The sequence below is a fragment of the Myotis brandtii genome, unplaced genomic scaffold, assembly GCF_000412655.1.
Source record: "Myotis brandtii unplaced genomic scaffold, ASM41265v1 scaffold291, whole genome shotgun sequence".
In the NCBI taxonomy this organism is placed as follows: Eukaryota; Metazoa; Chordata; class Mammalia; order Chiroptera; family Vespertilionidae; genus Myotis; species Myotis brandtii.
In genome coordinates this window covers 492917-499029 of record NW_005361118.1, presented here as the reverse complement: position 1 = coordinate 499029, position 6113 = coordinate 492917, and the positions used below count along the sequence as shown (strand labels likewise).

Sequence of the window (6113 nt, the reverse complement as noted above, 5' to 3'; positions counted from 1 at the left end):
CCCTGGGGCCTCCCGAGCCCGGAAAACACCCCGCGCCGCCGGCGCCGCCCCACCGGAACCGTGCTCACCCCGAGAGAGCCCCCGCCCCTTGCCTGAATCTGGCACTGCCGAACCAGTGTCCCATTCCAAAAAAGTACACTTGGAAGGGCATTGGTTGTTTGGAGGCTCGTGTGTGTGTGGTGTGTGTGTGAGGTGTGTGTGAAGTGTGTGTGTTAGGGGTGTGTGTGTGTGTTAGGTGTGTGTGTGTTGGGCGGTCTGTGTGTGTGAGATATGTGTGTGTGAGGTGTGTGTGTCTGTTAGGGGTGTGTGTGTTGGGCGGTCTGTGTGTGTGAGATATGTGTGTGTGAGGTGTGTGTGTTAGAGGTGTGTGTGTGTTGGTGTGTGTGTGTGTGTTAGATGTGTGTGTGTGTGTTAGGGGTGTGTGTGTTGGGCGGTCTGTGTGTTAGATGGTCTGTGTGTGTTAGATATGTGTGTGAGGTGTGTGTGTTAGGGGTGTGTGTGTGTGTGTGTGTTAGATGTGTGTGTGTGTGTTAGGGGTGTGTGTGTTGGGCGGTCTGTGTGTTAGATGGTCTGTGTGTGTTAGATATGTGTGTGAGGTGTGTGTGTTAGGGGTGTGTGTGTCTGTGTTAGGTGTGTGTGTGTTAGGGGTGTGTTAGCTGCGTGTTAGCTGTGTGTGTGTTAGCACACCAATGTATTGGAACTGTGGAAAGGGCCTAGAAAGCAGTCAGACTGCTAGACTTTGAGTGATAGGTCACATTTAATGATTTCAGTAGATCTCTTGTCCATTTTGTATTTTGCAGAAAATAATTAGTTTTGAAATGTGTATCACTAATTGAATTAGTTGCATTGTATTTGTGGTGGGGCATAGTAATCCAGGGTACACCATCATGCTCTGTGGAGTTATAGTTTATTTTTTTTTAAAAAAGTACCATAGCATGAAGGTAGTGTTAAACTTCCAGAAATAATTCTTTGTTGTTGTTACAGTCAAATTTGGTATATGAGGAAAATTTACAAAAAATTCCAAAATGGTAGTTTATCTTTAATTTATTTGAAATATGGGTTGTGTTAGATTAAGGAGATACTTCTTTCCAGAGAAGAGGTTACTGATACATTGCAGAAAGGGAAACAGCTAACTTTGGTTTTTCTTAGTCCTTCATTCAGAAAACATTTGAGTACCTGCCATGCATCATTCACTTTCTCAAGTGAAAAAAAGACTGTTATTCAGACTCATTTTATAATACATGATTTGTTCAGTAATATTTTTACTCTTTACTCTTTGGCATGGAATTCGGTTTGGTGAAATTATGTGATTCTCTCCATCCTGAGGATTTTGTTACTGAAGAACAAAAATAATCTAAGGCAGTTTTATGATATGAACAATAAGGATAGGTTTTAATTGGTTCATCAAAGTGATGTCTTTCAAAAATGTTTGATTCTGGTAGTTAACAACAACAAAAACAAAAGCAGATGTTATAAAGGGTTACCATGCAGTGCTTGCAAGATGAGTGAGTGCCTAAATGAGTCACAATAGTGGAAAAGCTAATTTTGGGGGAAGAGGCTGGAAAGAGGTTTGGTGGAGGGGTAGGTTCTGGAAAGTTGGTAGTGATGGTGGTAGTAGCATAGTTTTTGGTCTCTGAATCCTTACATAAAGATAGAGAGAGCAATTAGCAAAATTTTAAATGCCTAGAACAATTATAATAAAATCATGTAATAGAGTATTTCTACAAACCCCCAAATACAAGGAGATGGGAACAAACTACCAAGAGCCTTTAGACCCAATCAGTATTGGCATCTCTGCAAGAGGAAGAAGGAAGCAATGGGGCAACATCGAATATACCTAAAACAGGAGAACTCCAGAATAGTTACTAAAAAACTATGAGGGTTGGTTGGACAGTAGTAGCTATAACTGAGGAGCTTTAAAGGGCAGGAGCAGTCTACCTCCTATCAACTTTGAAGACTGACTTGCCAAGGCACCATTCTAAGGCAAAGCTCACCCTAAAGAGAAACCGCTCCGAGTGATATATCTTCTATACTAATAAAAGGGTAATATGCCAATTAGACTGGGAGACCTTCTGGATGTCCTTCCAGACAAAGCCACAGTGGCGGGGCTGAGGCAGAGGCAGTTAGGGGCGATCAGGCTGGCAGGGGAGGGCAGTTGGGGGCGAGCAGGCTGGTGGGGAGGGCAGTTGGGGGTGAGCAGGCCAGCAAGATGGGGGCAGTTGGGGGCAATCAGTCTGGCAGGAGCTGGCAGTTAGGGGTGATCAGGCCAGAAGGGGGGGGCAGTTGAGATTAATCAGGCTGGCAGGCAGAGTGGTTAGGGGCGATCAGGTAGGCAGGCAGGTGAGCGGTTAGGAGCCAGCGGTCCCGGATTGCGAGAGGGATGTCCGACTGCTGTTTAGGCCCGATCCCATCGGGATCGGCAGTCGGACATCCCCCGAGGGGTCCCAGATTGGAGAGGGTGCAGGACAGGCTGAGGGACACTCCCCCCACACACGAATTTTGTGCACCGGCCACTAGTCTATTATAATAAAAGCGTAATATGCTAATTAGACCGGATGACCTTCCGGACGAAGCTGGGGCTGCTAGAGAAGCCCTGGTCCCAGGTGCCTGCTGGCGGCCAGAGGAAACCCTGGGTCCTGGATGCCTGCTGGCGGCCGGAGGGAAGCCCAGGTCCCGGGTGCCAGAGGGAAGCCTGGGTCCTGGGTGCCAGAGGGAAGCTGGCGTGGGCAGCCAGGGGAAGGAAGGCCTGCTCTTACACAAATTTCATGTATTGGGCCTCTAGTAAGTTTATAAGAAAAGGTACAATAGAGATAAAAGAAGAAGGTCCAAATAAAAGTGAGAGGGTTACAGAGTCAAGAAATCTTAGAGCCATGGCCTCTGTGGCTAAGTTGGAGTATTGTCCTGTACACCAAAAGGTCGCAGGTTCAATTCCCAGTCAGGGCACATGCCTAGGTTTTGGGTTTGATCCCAGGTAGAGGCTACTGGTCAGTGTTTCTCTCTGACATCAGTATTTTTCTCTCTCCCTCTCTCTCTCTAAAATCAATAAGCATATCCTCAGGTGAGCATTTTAAAAAAAGAAATCTTAGAAACAAACCACCAACCAAACCCCAAACAGGAGAAGAGGGAGCTTTATGAAGTTAAAGCTTTCCAGAATCCCCTTATTCTAAAAGTTCAAGAAAATTAAATTTACATAAAAGTGAATAATTGAAATGTATCAAGGTCAAATAGCATGCAAAATTATTATAGGGAAAAAAAGGAACTGAATTCCCTATAGACAGTAAAAGCTTATAATAGAAGGAGTACACAAAACAAACCAAAACAATAACCTACAATTTCAGAATGAGCTAAAAGGCACTAAGAAAATTATATAAGCCATGAAAAAACAACATAAGTCAATTATGAAAATTCTGGAATAAGGTGACAGACCTAGGGAAAAATAGACGTAAATGAAAAAATTATTTCAGAAATGAAGTCTAAAATAGGCAAGAGCAAATGATGCCATCAGGAAAACACAAAAGGTGAAAAGAAGAAAATTTAAAAGATAAAATAAGTTTCAAGAGAAAGTAATAAAGACAAATAATAGAGGTTTCTGAAAAAGGAAATGAAAGCAATATAACAATAAATACTAAAACTATAGTTAAAGAAAACTTTTCTGAAATTAAAATATATATATTTGAAATTGCATGTTGAAAGAATATACCAGGTGCCTGAGAATATTGTTTCAGATGACCAACACCAAGACCTATTCTAGTAAAGTTACTTGACTTTAAAGGAAAAAAATAAGCTTTGGGTATTTAGAAGAAAGAAACACATGACTTACAAGGAAAAGAAATTTAGGTTTTCATCACAGTTTTTAGGCTAGAAGAAACTGGAGTTACATGATATTCAACTGACTTTTGCACAGACAGAATTACCTAATAAACTGCTGTCAGTGTACGGTGGTTCAGGGAATATTGTTCCTTTGAGTACTTCCTTGAGGAATCTAGAGAATGAGCTTCAGACAAAATGACCAGGGAGACATAATGGAAGGACCAGTGGTGAACATTAAATATGGTTACCTGAAGAATGAAAATAAAACAAGAGTTGACGGAGAAAGTTTAGTATATACAGTAAAACTTCAATATAATGGACTAATTCGGGCAAGAGGGTGTCCATTAAAGCCTAAAGTCCGTTATATAATGTAGGGTTTCCGTAGCATATGTTAAAAAATTGACAAATTAGTAAATCTGTTTTTACTTATATCGACACATTTGTGTAGTATTAAATATGTATGAAAAGTTTAATTTCATAGAAAATTTTTCTATGTATACTGTAATTTTAAATTTATACTGAATAGGTCTAGTAGATGCCTGCATTCACCAGTCCCCTTGAGTAAACAAATGCACACGGCTGGGGCGTGGCTTAGGGCACTGGGAACATCAACTGGAAAGAGTTAAAACTGCTGCAGAAAGTCAGGCCAAGTGACAACAGAACCAGTTACCACATGTAATGCAGGTGATCACCTGCTGATCATTCCTCGAACATTTACAGGGTGACTCTTGGATTTAAATATGTAGACTATAGTTGTAGATATGTAATATTTATTTATATCATAAGCGAAATTAGTGTTTTTTCCAACATATGGCCTATTTGCTAAAATTAGTTAAAAAATAAGTGTGATTAATAATCAAAAAAGCCTGTAATTTAATTATAAGCAAATTTTGATTAAAAGCATTTTAAAATTAACACGGTGTTAATTTTCACATGTGACATATGGACCAGAAATTTTGTCCATTAAATTTGAAGTCCATTAAATTGAAGTCCACAAAATCGAGGGTTTACTATAATAGCTATATGCTCTGACAGTATATAGATAGCACAACTACAAAGTAAATGGGGATGGGGAGAATGAGGAAAACTTATGCAAAAAAATTTACATTAACAATACTCAATAGTAGTGGTGATATTAATGTTGTTTTTTTGAAATCCATTTGGGTGATATGGTAAATGCCTAATATAGTGTATTTTAATTCTATTATCTCTTGATTCATTGACAGCCAAGATTCTTGGTGTGTAAAATAGTTACAGATGTAATATAGAAAACGTTAAGTAAAAACTCTGTAGTCTTGAATTTGAATTTGGAAGTATCAATATGAACTTATGAGACATACACATGCATGTGTAAATTTCCTAGCTCTGTCCCTCTGTTGTCCCTATGTCCACGGAACAGGCTTAAAAACAATGATCAATCCAGTGGTAATATATATCCTTAGTGCCCAGGTATGGTTTTGAAATACCCTTGCTCGCTAACAGAAATCAGGATTTGTTGGAGAAATGACAGATTCTAGGTCAGTCAGGAAGTATTCTAGTGGGCCTGGAAATTTATCATACTATATAGCAAAGATGCTAATAAAGACTACTAGGAACATGCAAAGGTTTTGAAGAGACAACTGTAAGAGGCTTATAGTGTCCCCAAGTGGGACAATTTTGAGTCTCAACAATAATAATTCAGTATATTAAAACCCATCAAATATGCTTAAATCCTTTTTTAATTCATAATGGTACTCAAAAAAAGGGGTTCTCTTCCAAAGGTGATAGGGACTGTTCCTAATCTTGAAAACCGATAAGGGGAAAAAATTAAGCATTTGTTCTACCTTTCTTGTACCATTGGGTAACCAAATGGTAAAATGGTCTCTTTATAAAACTATTCCAAATGATAAAAAAGAAATGATAGAATATCACCATTTTGCAACCTCAAGTGAATTAATAGAAATAGGCATTAACCCTTTTCGGTCCAACCTCGAGGCTGACTCGACAGACCAGGCGCTAGGAGCAGGTCCAACGTCGAGCAATAAGAACATTAAAAAGTTCAACATTCAATCCCATCAATTAATTTGGACCATACTGTTTGAATTCTAAAAATAACATTGGACTGCAAAGGGTTAAGCATCAATGGCTGCTAATACTAGAAAAAAGAAAGAAGGTGAGGTAACCAAACTATAGATCATAACTCTTCCTATTTCAAAGAACAGAGTCTTACCCTCTTTATTTTTTAAAATTGTTTATTGATTTTTTTTATTGTCTTAAGTTTTACATATGTCTCCTTTTCCCCCAATTCACCCCCCCCCCCCCCA

General features: G+C 39.6%; 1 protein-coding gene across 2 annotated transcripts in view; it reads left to right on the top strand.

The window, feature by feature from the left end:
• The window catches only part of XRN1 (5'-3' exoribonuclease 1), a 203104-nt gene that overhangs the window by 12737 nt on the left and 184254 nt on the right, over window positions 1–6113 (top strand). Inside the window, exon 1 of one of the 2 annotated variants that reach the window (XM_014542169.1) lies at window positions 1624–1629. The exons of the other annotated variant lie outside the window; for it this stretch is intronic. The gene's annotated coding sequence lies outside the window, so the exon portion shown is untranslated. Of the gene's footprint in view, window positions 1–1623; window positions 1630–6113 lie in introns of those variants that run through there. 2 annotated transcript variants of the gene reach the window in all.